The sequence below is a fragment of the Gopherus flavomarginatus genome, chromosome 8 (assembly GCF_025201925.1).
Source record: "Gopherus flavomarginatus isolate rGopFla2 chromosome 8, rGopFla2.mat.asm, whole genome shotgun sequence".
NCBI classification, from domain to species: Eukaryota; Metazoa; Chordata; order Testudines; family Testudinidae; genus Gopherus; species Gopherus flavomarginatus.
This window is the reverse complement of record NC_066624.1, coordinates 11,209,861-11,224,883: the sequence shown is the minus strand read 5'-3', so window position 1 is coordinate 11,224,883 and position 15,023 is coordinate 11,209,861. Positions and strand designations below refer to the sequence as shown.

Sequence of the window (15,023 nt, the reverse complement as noted above, 5' to 3'; positions counted from 1 at the left end):
TTTTTTCTACTTTGCATCCCATTGAAGTAGTCTGTATCTCCCACACCGCCACTCATGTTGCGAAAAACTGATGTAGCTGATGAAAATGTTTGAGGAGCAACAGATGCTGCTTCAAAGTTTCTTTTAAGAAAGTCTTCAGTCTCTCTTTCTGCTTGTTCTTTTTGAAAGATATCCCCTCAGGCCACAATAGCTCTATTGCTAAAGATTAAACTGACGTTTCCACCTATGAAATGGAAGTTATTTCTCCTTTACATTGCTATACCTTATAAAAACTTAATTATGATGATTGAAATGACATCCTGTGTCCAGGTTTTCCCTGATTCCCCATTGATAATGTTCTCAAACAATGGATATATTAATGTGCCATTCTCTTTCATCGATACTTTTCGTTCCCTTTAGTCCATTTTTCAGTGCTGTGTTGGATTTATCCCCAGTGCCTATAAAAACTAGCTAAAGGATGGGGAGAGGCAGGGGTGAGGAGGACATGTATCTTGCTTTCTATCAAATGTGTGGTCATCTGGAAGACCCATTTCTTCAGGGGAATTAGGTTTTTAAACATGCTGTTAGCAATGTTATACCTCTCCAGAATGCCCACCCTCTAAGTGGGCAACTGATCATTTAGATAACCTGGCTAAAACATCAATCCTACTGGGTGGCGCCATCACTTTCAGGGAGATCCTAACTTCACCTGCTGATCCCCCTTAGACTCTGTCAAGTCATTTCAGTTGCAAAAGCATGAACCAATCCATTTCAGTGCAAGGCTGAATGACTACTGTAAACTAAGCACTTCCACTACAAATGGTGTTTACTTGGCTTGTGTGTTATAACTGGGCCTCTGGCAGGAATCCAACAGGTAGGGAGAGGCATCCCATAGTTGCCAACAATGTTCTAGCAGGTATTAATTTTAAAATGCCAAAATAAGAAGCAAAAAATAAGGAACTCTCACTGCTGATGTAAAAGGAAAAACTGAACTAACTCCACCTAAGTGAACTAACTGGAGGCAAAATTTCAGCTGGGGAGGTAAAGGGCTTTCTCCTCAGGAACCCTAAGAATGACAGTTCCAAACTGGCCTTTAGCATTTATTTTCTTCTCTATTCTCTTCTACATGGGTTCTTATAAAGCACTCATCACTGTAGTGTCTGTGCAGTTTCCAGCAGCATATTAAGCAATGTGACTAACATCTGTCACGTGTTTGCTCTCTGATCCTCTCCCCAGGGGAGAGGTGTGCAGTAGTGTTTTGTTTTGATGTATTATTTTAACACACACAGCTATACATTTATGTTGAAAAGACAGTACCTAGGCAGAGGAAGTGGGAAACAACTGGGTCTGAAAAAGAAGTTGTAATTTATACAATTTCAATTCAATAACAATAAGCAATTTATGCCCTCTCTCACATATTTTAAAAATACTGTTACACAGTGTGCAAGATTCATTTTGTCAAAGATTTTAAGGGAATGTCATAACGTATTGTGTAGCTATGACACACACCAGAAATGTATTCTACTAGACAAAAAAAAAGTTATAGAATTAGTTTGATCAAACTAGATGATGCAGAACCTAACTCTCTCTTCAGGAAATGTCTCTATTACCAGTTTCCTTCTGAGCAAACAAAGTATGATACATAGTATGGAAAATAATTCAACATTTCATATGGGTCTGTTTTTTTTATCTGAACTCTCTACTTTTGTCACTTGCAGGACATATATTGACAACACTAATTACATTTCAGCTTTCTGCACCTATCAGCTTTGATATCTTTAACTGGAAACCTAGTTTGTTTTTACCACCAAATGATGGATGAAAACCAAATATTGTAGCAGTGTGTAATAAGTATGCTTTGTTTTTGTCCACCGATACAGTCTTCTGCCAGGAAAATTTTGTCCTTTAGACCTGGCTAATGACAATTAAGTCTGACCATAACAACACTATTTCCCTATGGATAAGTAAAGGGTTCTGGACGGTAGACAATTATACCACAGCTACAGTCGAGCCAAACCATAAGAAGCTATATAGACATTATCTGTCAGTCTGTTTTTTAACATAATATAACCTTGTTTATTAACTACACCACCAAAAGGGCAGCAATCTTCATACCAGATACAAATAAATACAAAATCCATTCAGTTGTTTAATATTAAGCAACACACAACTAATTTAGACCTAAAATGTATTCTAGTCTTTCAGCATCTCTAGAGGTATTTTTTGAGAGCTACCAAGAACAAGTGTGAGCTTCCCTCTTTCTCCTTAAAGGAAGCCCTACTCCCAGCACCATTAAAATTAACAAAAAAGATCTTATAAGATCTTGCAGTATGGCAATTCGAAAAACAATGATGCAGATGTTAAAATTTATTTACTTTTCTGATTTTATTCTAGCACTAACTCAGCCAAATGAACAAACTGCAAACATCACTCCCGTGTTTCCTACATCACATAGAAAAGACTGAAAACAAGGAGGACTAACAGCAAATTACTAGCAAGAACTAGTCTCATTAGGAATCAAATAAAAATATTTGCCCTAAAATTAAAAAACCTGCCCCACATTTTAATGTCATTGGGAAGGGAAACTTTTCTGGAGAAGGAAGAAATAATCTATGTAAGCACCTCCACTCCCCTGAAGAATGTGTCATGTATTTCAATTAAACATTTAACATCTCATTTTAAGTTACCAACGCTGAGGCCATCAGAGCAGCTAGAAACAGAAGAAGAATCCAGAGGGAATGAACAGTAACAGACTCCTAAAGAGCCCCATGAAGCAGCATCTCCGTTTGAAGCCAAAGGTAATTTACACAGCACCCAAACCGAGAGCAACACAAACACTGGGGGAAGGGAAATCTCTCCACGGCCCGATATCCTTCTCCAACACAACTTCCAGCTTTTAAAAGGGTTTAAGATGGCAGGAGCCTAGAAAGTGGCTTGGGAGACAAGGTGAGCTGTGACTTGAGAGAAGGGAGAGGAAATGGCCTGAGAGTTAATCATCACACCAAGCTCTAGGGAAGTGAAGTGATGTTCCGTGGGATGGGGCTGATCTGGAGGGAGGGGCGCTGGAAAGGGGTGGCATGGCTGGAAGAAGGGGTGTTTTGTAGGATGGGGGCAGCCTCGGAAGGGAAAAGGGAAGGAGGGTGCCACGAGTGGAGGGGCGTGACTGGATGGCAGCGACCTAGGGGGTAAAGACCCCGCGGTGTGGGGGCAACCCGAGGGGAGGGACCTATGGGTCAAGCGGTCTGGGGAGGGCATGGCAGGTGGGGGTGACCTAGGAGGCGGGGCGGGAGAGGTGCGGTGGGGGAGGGGTATGGCGGGGGTTCGTGTGAGGGAGGAGAATGGGGTGGGGGTGCATGGCGCTGGGGGGGGGGGCTGGGGCGTGCCAGGGTGGAGCTGCAGGGGCGCGGGTGGGTGTGGGGGAGGGGTATGGCGGGGGCTCTGAGGTGGGGGCGGGAGGCAGGAGTACATCGCGCGGAGGGGGGGCAGGAGGGTCAGCAGGAGCCGCCTGCTGCCCGGTGGGAGGCCAGGACACTCACCGCGCTCTAGTCGCCGTTTTCCCCCTGCCGTGGGTCCGAGTCCCGCTTCCGCGCCGAGCGCAGCCCTCACGGCACGGGCCAACTTGGGCCTGTCACGTGACCGGGCCGGAGCGGAGCCCCTCGTCTAAGGGTTTGGCTGAAGGGGCTCGGCCGAGCTGGGCCGCGGGGCCTGCCGGGAGCTGTAGTTTGCTTGGGCAGCGACGGGCCGCGGGGCCTGCCGGGAGCTGTAGTTTGCTTGGGCAGCGACGGGCCGCGGGGCCTGCCGGGAGCTGTAGTTTGCTTGGGCAGGGACGGGCCGCGGGGCCTGCTGGGAGCTGTAGTTTGCTTGGGCTGAAAGCGCCTGTCCATATCACAACGACCGACTCTAGAAAGAGCCAGGATGAGAAAGTGGCCGGGTGGGGGCAGAGTGGCAAAGGAGACCCATGAACCCCTGCAGGACAACAGCACCCCTCTCAACCCATGGAACAAACTGCCTCACCAGCATAAAACTGGGACATCTGGTCAGGGCCGGCTCTAGCCATTTCGCCGCCCCAAGCACGGCGGCTCGCCGCCGGGGGGGCGCTCTGCTGCTCGCCAGTCCTGCGGCTCCGGTGGACCTCCCACAGACATGCCTGCAGATGCTACTCTGAAGCCGCGGGACCAGCGGACCCTCCGCAGGCACGCCTGCGGGAAGTCCACCGGAGCCGCCTGCCGGCAACCGGCAGAGCGCCCCCCGCGGCATGCCGCCCCAAGCACGCGCTTGGCGCGCTGGGGCCTGGAGCCGGCCCTGCATCTGGTCATCCTATTCACCGCAGCCCTTAGGAGGCTAAGGCCTAACCCTGGGGAGAACAGTGCATGGACTGCTAGCAGCGCCACACACGGACTCCACTAGGGTTTCTGTCCTCAGTCTGTTCCATTCTGTAACCTCCCATTACAACTGGGAAAAGTTCTGGGTGGGGAGGCGGGCATGTTGCTACCTATTTAGCCCTAAATAGAGGTGGGTGGATCCCTGTGAAATCTGGTCAGTAGCCCCACGCTGAGAACCCATGAACTAAGGCTGGCAACACACAGCACAGTGAAAAGTTGGAGGACAGCGACCAGCATGAGAGAAGAGTGTTTGAAATGGTCACACCTACAGGGAGTATCTTAATCACCATTGCGTGACCACTGCATGAAGTCATTTCCACTGGTGTGAAGCTCACAACGCAAATGACTCCGGAAAATGCAGGGAACTGGTGAATTGCTACAAGAGAGTTATTGCCTCAGATTATCAGAAATTATAACAGACTGCCAATCAAAAAGCTGTGTGGGACAACTGTGCATTACCCTGGCCTAGAGTGACCAGATGTCCTGATTTTATAGGGACAGTCCTGATTTTGGGGTCTTTTTCTTATGTAGGCTCCTATTACTCCCCACCCCTGGCCTAGGAGATGGAGACAGATAGCAGAGGCAGTATTGCTATGTAGCAATCTACCATTAAATCAAGAATGGATAATAATGACAAATAGACACTGGATTAAAACCTAGACACATACCGGAACTCTGTCTTGGATAGATGCCTGATGTGTTGTATCTGCCTCTGACAAACACCCAAGTTCCTGTCTTTTTTTACACTTTGGCAGCACTTGTTAATGCCACTACTATATTTTTAAAAGGTATTTTAAATGGGAGCAAAGAAGGAGAGAGATTGGGAGGAGACAGAACAAGGCAGGAGAGGAGAAAACCGGGAAAGGAAAGAGGGGAGGGATCAGGAAAAGAACAGGAAATAGTGAAGGAGAGGGAGCAAGTGTGAAATGGAAGCTTTTCTGCCTGGCTGGTTAGTTTTGCTGGTGGCAGCAAGTTGTACTAATTGCTATTTTGGGATTCCAGAGGCATTGTTGTGAGGAGTGAATTACTATGCTGTAGAGAAGAAAGGTTTGTTGTTTAGACAAGTGAAACTGAAGGCTATGTTTAGCTGACATAGAAATTAAGTCCCTTCCAGGGCAGCTTGGTTTAGAGAAGAGGCTCTTAGGAGCCTTTTAATGTCCCCTCTCTTGGTGAGGACAGGCTAACTACCTCTCTCCATAGCTTCCTCCTTTTTATTTTTTGCATATGTATGATGGTGTTTTATGCCACAAGATCCCAAGTAACTACACACTTAAGATAGTGACACACTTCATCCACCTCTGTGTCCACTCCTTTGTGAGACTTTGGTGTTTGCTGTGCAATTCCTCTCCTGCTCCCTTCAGTCTGTTTAAAATCTACTTCTCTGACCTCTCCTTTTTAAAGCAAGGGCTGCTGACTGAAGTCAAATCAGCAGGGCTAGATAAGGCATTGATTGTGGTAAAATGTGCTACTCTCAAACCTGGCGAGGATAAATAAGATAAAGCAGTATACATGCACGTGTGCTTTACTTCTTTATTGAATTGTTCCATTTTGTACTGTTTGACAAAGCCGTTTCAGAGACCATCCAACAAATATTTTAAAAAATTGCTGTACTTTGATAGTACCAGGACTCTGACAATTTAAACACTATAACAGCGTAGTACCAGGACTCTGACAATTTAAATACTATAACAGGGGTCGGCAACCTTTGGCACGCGGCTTGCTAGGGTAAGCACCTTGGGGGGCCGGGCCGGTTTGTTTACCTGCCACGTCCGCAGGTTCAGCCAATCGCGTCTCCCACTGGCTGCGGTTTGCCACTCCAGGCCAATGGGGATGGCAGGAAGTGCAATGGGCCCAGGAATGTGCTGGGCACCGCTTCCTGCCACCCCCATTGGCCTGAGACAGCGAACCACGGCCAGTCGGACCTGCGATCGGCCGAACCTGCAGACGCGGCAGGTAAACCAGACCAGCCCACCAGGGTGCTTACCCTGGCAAGCCGCCTGCCAAAGGTTGCCGACCCCTGCACTACAATTTGCCAGAAACTGGAAATGGGGGATATGGGATGGATCACTAGATATAGCTATTTTGTTCATTCCCTCTGAAGCACCTGGCATTGGCCACTGTTTTGAACAGAATTGCCACGAGTTTCAGAGGTGTAAGCTGTTACATGATGCAAAAACCGATTTCGAAAGACAACAGCAGCAGCTCAAAGATTTTTTTAATACAGGGGATCAAATTCAAGGGGCGACTTTTAAAGTTGCACTACTTATGAGGGAAGCAAGGAAACCATTCCACGATGGAGAACACCTAAAGAAAATGGTTCTGGCCATAGAACCAGAAAGTGAGCTTTTCAGAAAGCTGCCACGGGGCAATGGCACGGTACAGAGGAGAACAAGAGATCTGGTGACTGTTCTGCAAAATGAAAGAGCGGGAAAGGTCACGGCGAGTCCTTTCGACCGTCGGTGCTTGAACATAAGAACATTGGCCACTGTTGGAAGACAGGATACTGAGTAAATGGACCTTTGGTCTGACCTGGTATGGCCTTTCTTATGTTAATGAGGAAGATTTAAAAACATAGCAGTGAGAGTCTAAATGTGTCACCTGAAACACCTACAGTGATTTCTTCATCAGCAAAATTAATCCAAAATGAGGAAATCTCCCTCAAATAAGCAAGTAAAAAAATTATTTAATGCTCAAGACCTATGCATTACTCATGCAAGAGGCAATATGATCTTTACCTCATCTGTATTCCCTCTCAAATTTTCTTCCTACACTTCTTGTTCTCTTTGTCTTAATTAAGGCCTAATTCTGCAAACCTGCAGGCACGCAAGTAACTTTACTCACATGGTCATATGTGCAGTCCTGTGACTAACATTACTCACATACCTAGGGATTGCAGGATTCAGTCTTTAGACCAGGGGTGGGAAAACTTTTTGGCCCGAGGGCCACATTGGGGTTGCAAAACTGTATGGAGGGCCAGGTAGGGAAGGCTGTGCCTCCCCAAACTCCTGACCTCTACCCCCTCTTGGCCCCCTCCCACTTCCCGTCCCCTGACTACCCCCTTCAGAACCCCAAACCCATCCAACCCCTCCTGTTCCTAGTCCCCTGACTGCCCCCTCTCGGGACCCCCTGCCACTAACTGCCCCCTGGGACCCCACCCCTATCCAACGCCCCTACTCCCAGTCCCCTGACTGCCCCAACTCCTATCCATAGTCCTGCCCCTGACAGGCCCTCCCAGTCCCCTATCCACACCCCTGCCCACTGACAGGCCCCCCCGGGACTCCCACACTTATCCAACCTCTCCTGTTCCCCATCCCCACCCCAGAACCCCAGCTCCCTGTCCCCTCAGTGGCTCCTGAGACCCTCCACCCCTTATCCAAACCCCTGGTCCCAGCCCCCTTACCATGCCGCTCGGAGCAGTATGTCTGGCAGCTGCGCCGCCCAGGAGGGGGAACAGCAGGGGTGAGGCCCGGTGCTAGCCTCCCTGGCCAGGAGCTCTAGGGCCGAGCAGGATGGTCCTGCGGGCTGCCATAGTTTGCCCACTTCTGCTACAGACTGTGTTCAGAAATTCTCCTGTGATGGGCCCAGTGCTGATGCAGCTCCACCAGTACTGGCAACAGTAGGAGAAGCAGCATAGACTAGTCTCAGGTATATTTAACAACATGTCTCCCAACCTGTTCACGTGGTGCTAAAAGCTGTACTTGTGTGTCCAATGTATACTAGTGCCTGTTCAGAGTAGATTAAAAACAAAACTTATTTCAGGCTGCCTTTATATATCAAAATAGAAAAAAATACATGCAGATTGCAGAAAACCCATTTTTTTAAAGATCCTTTGCTGGTCTTTCACTTGCCTGTATTATGTACTAGTAACTTTGCATTTAAATAGCATTAGAATCAGTTATTATTAAAGAACTCAGTGGGATGGTTAATTCTGCCTTTCCGCAACATTTTAAATAGGAAAGTTGTCAGAATAAAGTAATATCCATGGCCTAACCAGCTAGCAATGTAATACAAATCTGTCTTGAGATTTGCAAGCTATACAAATCTAATAATGCATCTCAGAAATAATTGGAAAAAGACAACCAGCTTTTTTATTAAATATGGTTTTAAAGAACTTGTTCCTGGGATGAGACTGTGTCAGATTTCAGCCCAAAGCAAATTTCAACAGCTCATATATGATGTCTTGATGCTACCTCAAGATATAACTTCTTAAATATTATTTTAATAAAAACTAGGTATAGCATGCTATTAATGTATACAGCACATAACAAATACTACATCTCAATCCAGTAAAAGCATATACCCTCTCACATAAGTCAACAGGCTTCCACAGTTGTAAGGGTCTGCACTTAGATAGGGACCCTAAATAAAACATATTTCCTATCCATAAACAACATAATGAAAAATAAGAGAAGACACAAGGCAAGGCATGGGTTAGTAAGCAGACAAAGATTAATCATAAAGTAAAAGTAGTACTGCTAATTAGGCAATGAGTTAATAAAAAGCAGTGTTGCCCTCTCTCACAATTTTATCACAAGTCTCATGATATTTGGTGTTTTTCTTAAGGCCCTAGCTCCTGGAGTCAAATGGTTCGGTAAGAATCTTGGCTTTCATTTAAAACGAAAGTAGTGTTCTAGCTCCCATGTTGCTGAGAAAAGCTGGAAAACATGACCTGACTGAACCAAAGGCTCAGGAACCATTTTGAAATCTCATTTTTTTAGGCCTACGACATGATTTTTGAATGTTTGAGGTTGGCAATAGTGAAAAAGGCACCAACAAGACATGTAGCTATGACTACCCCTTGTTCAGGGGTGAAAGTAACTTAAAGGACTTGCTGGTACTCCAGAGTCCTGCAGAGGGGGAGGGGCCTCAACCAGAAGAGGCGTGGCCTCTATCAGAAGAGGTGGGGCCTTTAAATCCCAGGGCTTTTAAATCAGGATTTAAAGGGCTCAGGGATTCAGCTGAAGCTAGGGGCTGGGCCCTTTAAATCACCCCCAGAGTTACCAGCTGCAGAGGCGGATGGGAGCCCTGGGGTTTGGGCAGGGGTGAAAGTAAATTACATTTCTTACCCATATGGTCCAATCACAAGCAACCCACCTCTCCTATGTACTTCATGGATCCCTCCCAATGCATGACATAGATAGAGAAAATAGAGCTACTATTACTACTACCAGTACTGTCTGTAATAAAACTTTACTATTGGAATAAGCCTGAAAAAGTGAAAACTCACTGTCACATTTTTCTCCGTGTCTTCCCTCCTCCTCCAGCCAGGCTGTGGACACTAGGCTCTGTGCTTTCTTCCTGCCTGGCACTGAGCAGCAGCTGCAGGGGCTTCCCTCTAGCTTGCAGCAGGGAGACTGGCTGAGGGAGGGAGAAGCCTGCCTCCTGCATAAGAACAGTTTAAACTCAGCTGTTCCCTGCATGGTTCAGTAACATTTCAAAGAGGATCTGCAAGCAGTTTGGACATCAAAACCATTATCTGCTGGGGAGAGAATGGGATAGATTTGAACTTGGAAATGGTTCCTGATTTTGATTGTGTTTTTTGTGTTTAGGAGATCCCCTCATCCCAGGGGCAGAAAAGAACTGCCCCTGCCATGGTCAAACCCCCCCGCAAACAACAACTGGGAGTGAAATTAACAAGGATGCCAGAAACGGCTTCTAACCCTGGGGGCTGAACTGCGCAGGGAACAGCTGAGTTTAAACTGTTCTTATGCAGGCAGCAGCAGCAGGCATCTCAGCCAGTGTCCCTACTGCAAGCTAGAGCCTAGAGGAGAACCCTTGCTGAAGGGGGCGGGGTAGGGAGGAATGCAGAGCCTTGTCTGCAGCCTGGCTGGAGGAGGGGGAGGGAGGAGACGAGAAACCAATGTGACAGTGAGTTTTCCCCTTCTACCTGCTTTTATTAGCTCTGGATTTAAGCGGTGGAGCCAAATGCTTGTATTTGTTGTGTATATTAGTATTGGAGAGAGATCCCCTCATCCCCAGGGGCAGACAAGGACTGCCCCTGCCATGGTCAAACACACCCTGCCCACTCCTCCCAGCTACTGTGAGTGAACTTAACAAGGATGCCAGAAAACGCTCCTAACCCTAAGGGCTGAACCACTCAGGGAACAGCTGAGTTTAAACTATTCTTATGCAGGGGACAGGTTTCTCCCCCCTTCAACCAGTCTCCTTTTCTTACCGGTCCTTTGTACCAGCTTGTACCGGCTTACTTTCACATCTGCCCTTGTTTTTGTTTATTATTGTATGTCTGTCTGTCACGTCCTTTTTAGATTGTAAGTCCTTTGGAGCAAAGGTTATGTCTTTGGTGTTTATAGAGCACCTACCTTGGGGGGTTCTGAGCTTCACTGGGACTTTTGAATACTACCTCAGTACAAATAAAATACAAAAATAATTAATAAAACAGTTTGAGGGGGGATGACATGGGAATGATTAATATGAGATAAAAATGGAAGGACTCATAGACCACCAAGATGTTTTGCTATATTAAGACACAGTGTAAAGTAACTAATATAAAACTTGACAGTGTAAAGTTATAACGTGGAGACCTATCACTCATGTAGAACTAGCTTTCTAACAGAGAAAGGAATTAATGACATTGGATGGTATAGAATACCCTGTCTTATAGTAAAGGTAAGCAAAACGTAATTATCCAAACTGGGATCAGGACAACGGGCTTACCAACCTGATTCTTGTGAAAAGTGACATGAGATCTTTCATGAGCATCAGTGGTCACAAGCCTGGTTTTATATCTAATCCAAGATATGGCACCTCCAACAGTCGGGACGCCACACTAACACTATGCTGGGCCATTGGCTCAGTATTAGCTCAGAGGGAAGAGGGTCACCTCCCAAATCACAGACATCACACTTGCAACTAATGTGTGCATTCTTTCATGGGTTTTCCTTCAACGTTGCAAAGTAATTTTTTAATTTAGCTGTTGTCAGTGGAGCCAGCTGAGGATCTGGTCAATAGTCTAACAACTGCATTTTGAAGCTAGACATGCATTCCTTCCAGATGTGATGCACTTTTACTTGTCATGATCACGAGAGAAATTGTTTTTAAAATAATTTTAATCCATTATTTTTAGGGTCTCCTTTACTGTCAACAATTTACAGCTGGAATTCCCAAAAACCAAATTCATTTTGTCCAAACAATTTTTTTTAAACACAAGGGAACTGAATTAATGCCTGTTATGATACAGAAATTGTTTCTGAAGTATAGACAAGCTATTCCTATAGCATATTTTATATTAACAATAGCAACACTAAGCATTGAGCCAGAGGGAGACGAAACAACGATATTCTTCCTTTTTCTTCCCCCAGATAATCTCATCTGTGTTGAGATGCTGTTCTCTTTTCCTTCTGACATCTCCTTTTCAACAAAAGGCTTGTTAGGAAATTCACTGGTGCAGTTTCCATTTCATTGTTTTGAGCCACTGTTCTAGCAACATTTGGCTTGATTCATCAGCCATCATTTACATGACGTAATCATTCAGCTGCAGGAAAATATAGTGAAAGTGTAATATACACACTGCTGGTGCAATTCACTGCTAGTGTAACTGGTCTAAATCCCTTTAACCGTGGTTGAGGTGCTGGAATGGAAAACCAGAGAAACCGAGACCTAAAGATACAAACCAGAAGGAAAATGGGACCACCCTAGGTAAAGACGGTGTGGAAACACAGCCTAACACAAGGGGCAGGGGAAAACAGTGCTCCTAGCTTGCAGGCAGAAAGCAGATCATTCTAGGGAACCTCACCACCAGCACAGCAGGAGGATGGATCCCGGGACCAGTGTGTGGGGTGGGGGAAACAGAGCCCCCAGTGGAGAAGAAAAGGGAGGCAAAGCACCAGGCCCCATCCCACACTGAAGGAGAAGGCAAAGGAATTGGGGAAACAGGCTGTCCATAGTGTGAGGGCCTGTGGGTGGAAACAGAGTTATCTGGGCAAACCTCACCACAAAGTGTGACTTCTGCAGGTTGCTGTTGTGACACAGACAAAATAAAACAAGGAAATGCCCAGGTAAATAGAACCTCTCCCCCCCCCCCCCACAAAGCACATGTGTGCATTCTTGGCTCAACAGCGTCTTTATTGTTGGTAGGTATAGAAAGCATAGGGTGATGCATTACCAATTTAACTGTGTTTCCTTGCCCATATCATATTGTGCCACTCACCTCTGTAAGGTTCTATTATAGTTGTTTCTGTCTGTTAACTCAGCTTATTTTTGACTCCAGTAAATACAGGCTGCCCAGATTTAAGTCCTTTCAGCCATTACTTTAATACCTCTGTAGCCTATTTATATTTAGCCTTTTCCATGATTAGTATAATAATTTCATTTTCAAGTAACATGTTACAAAAAGAGAAAAATCCCTACCACACCTTTAAAAAAAATCTTCCTTCTGCTGCTTAGCTCAATGTAGTAATCAGGCAGTTGTATAATGAGTTTGCTGTATGTTGGCAGTCTCAGAATGATATTGATTGGAAATAACAATTGCCTTTTGGGACACATTTTCAGAAATGCCTTCTGAATGGGCACACCTGTAATTATGCATCTAGTTGCGTGCTTTCTTTCTGATGTCAAGTTTTTCTATGCACAATAATGTGAGTACCCAAAAAGCAAACATGTGACAACCTAGGCATGCATACTTGGAGGCTAGTGGAGGGATCTTAGAAAAATGTGACCTATTAGGCTGCTGATGCTTTCTCCGACAAGGATAAGACATAGTCCTCTAGCAGAGAACATATCAGATATTAAGGGACACTACAGCTGATTAAGGGAAACATACAAATATAAGATTCAGTGCTGTGTTCCATCCCACTGGTGGCTCATTTCAGAGGTGTGGAATGTGATTCATGTTCACGTATTGTACAAATTATATAGGAAAGGACTAAAGTGATTTTGGACCCATTTGCATGAGAGGAACTAAATAAATGCAAGATCATTAATGTTAGCAGTTGAATTAACAGAACTGCTAGTAGAATACATTTTAGATACATCAACACAGCCGCCCAAAATAACAGAAATAGAAGAAAATCCCCTTAACTTCAATGCCAGATAAAGGGATAAACTCCCAGGGCACTGAAAGGTAAAATACAATAAAAAGTGACCTGTTAAATGTTCAACTCTAGCTCATAAAACACCAGAAACCTCTTAGACTAATACCTGTTAAGTGCTTTGCTGCTGGTCTCTGCTGCACTGGAGTTCTTTGAAGTGCTGACATTTCATTCAAATCACAATAGAACCACCCTGCTATAACTAGTATGTGGGGCTGCAAAGGAGGCAGCAGTGAGACGGTGAAAGGAACAGACCTAGTAAAATAATAGGGTTTTGGTTTCAGATCGTTATCCATGTAAAAGGCTTCTGCTGTCCTGGAAAATATCCTCCTTCTGCCTTCTCTTGTTAAAGTTACACTCACACACAACTGAAATTATAGTTCAGTTTAATCAAATTTAAAAATCATTGTGTAACATGTGTTAAGCAAGGTGCTCAAATATGTAGTGATGGGCATAGTGTAGACAGCTCGACAGAACAGACCTAGTAGATAATGCCCTCTGCAGTATTCTGTATTCACCAGCACAAAGTGACACTGTTTGCCAGTTTAGGGCCAGGAATGAAGAATGCCATTTCCAAACAACACTAACAGTGAGACCTTTGGTATTTTGAAAGCAAAATCTACCATCTACCAACTGTCATGCACCAAAGATGAAAGTTGCCTTTAAAATATGAATAAGCAAAGATCCAGGCATTGAATTACTGTAGCTGCAACACTCAAGAGCTCTGGATCACTGGAATAGGGTGAGAGGTTTGCAGAAGGGATAGCAGCGGGGAATAGAAATGCCAGGGAAGCTATCCCTCCACCACTCTTTCCACTTGAGGAACATAATTCCATTAAGTTAGAATATACTTTGCATAATTTCAGTGATAAAATACATTGTCACACCATCAACTCAGTTTGAAAAGGAGGGTTTCTGCAGGATTAGTGGAGCAGCTGCTGCTTATCAGGGAGGGAAATCAATGACTTGGCACTCAGCAGAGGCAAGCTGCTCTGGTCACCACTGCCCACTGCAATGTCATTGATTTCTCTCTCTCATAGGCACCAGCTGTTCCATTCATTCTGCAGAAAGCTCCTAGTGCTGGCGAGAGCAGGGACTTAATTCCCAGTAGAACTAGGTTCAGTGCTATTCTAGGAGGGAACCCACAATGAGCACAGCTAAGAACCTCAAAAGGGGTTACTCTCGACTTCCCACAAGCCATGGTTGGTTGACTTTGGTTTAATCTGTGCTTTCCCTAAACTATTTTCTAAATCTGATTTACAGGAAAAACAGGTGTAGTCTCGCAGGCCTTATCCTTCACTATGGCAAAACTCCGCACCTCCCCCCTTCTATTAAATGAGACCTTTTTTTTTTTAAATACATGTCACAGGAGAGAAAGAAGAATCTGGGTTTCAGATGGACAGTTTCCTTTCCCACAGTTAGAGGAAATGACATATGATGTCAGGATACAAAAACTGACAATACAGAAAGCAATCTGCACTCCTGTGATGTCAGCAGCGTCCCTCAAGGAACGGTTTACACTGTGATCTACCAGTCTAAGCTATTGCATTTCTGTGCACACACATCCGTGCATGGAGGCGAGAAGTAAGCAGAAAACAGAGTTCAGTCAGCTGGA

The 15,023-nt window shown here is 45.2% G+C and overlaps 1 protein-coding gene across 3 annotated transcripts in view; it reads right to left on the bottom strand.

The window, feature by feature from the left end:
• MTM1 (myotubularin 1) overlaps positions 1–3,684 on the bottom strand; it is a 55,770-nt gene extending 52,086 nt beyond the window's left edge. For 2 of the 3 annotated variants that reach the window (XM_050964747.1, XM_050964749.1), the window contains exon 1: positions 3,516–3,684. The gene's annotated coding sequence lies outside the window, so the exon portion shown is untranslated. Of the gene's footprint in view, positions 1–2,815; positions 2,999–3,515 lie in introns of those variants that run through there. The other variant, XM_050964748.1, reaches the window with a different exon arrangement.
• Between the last annotated feature and the right edge of the window lie 11,339 nt (positions 3,685–15,023).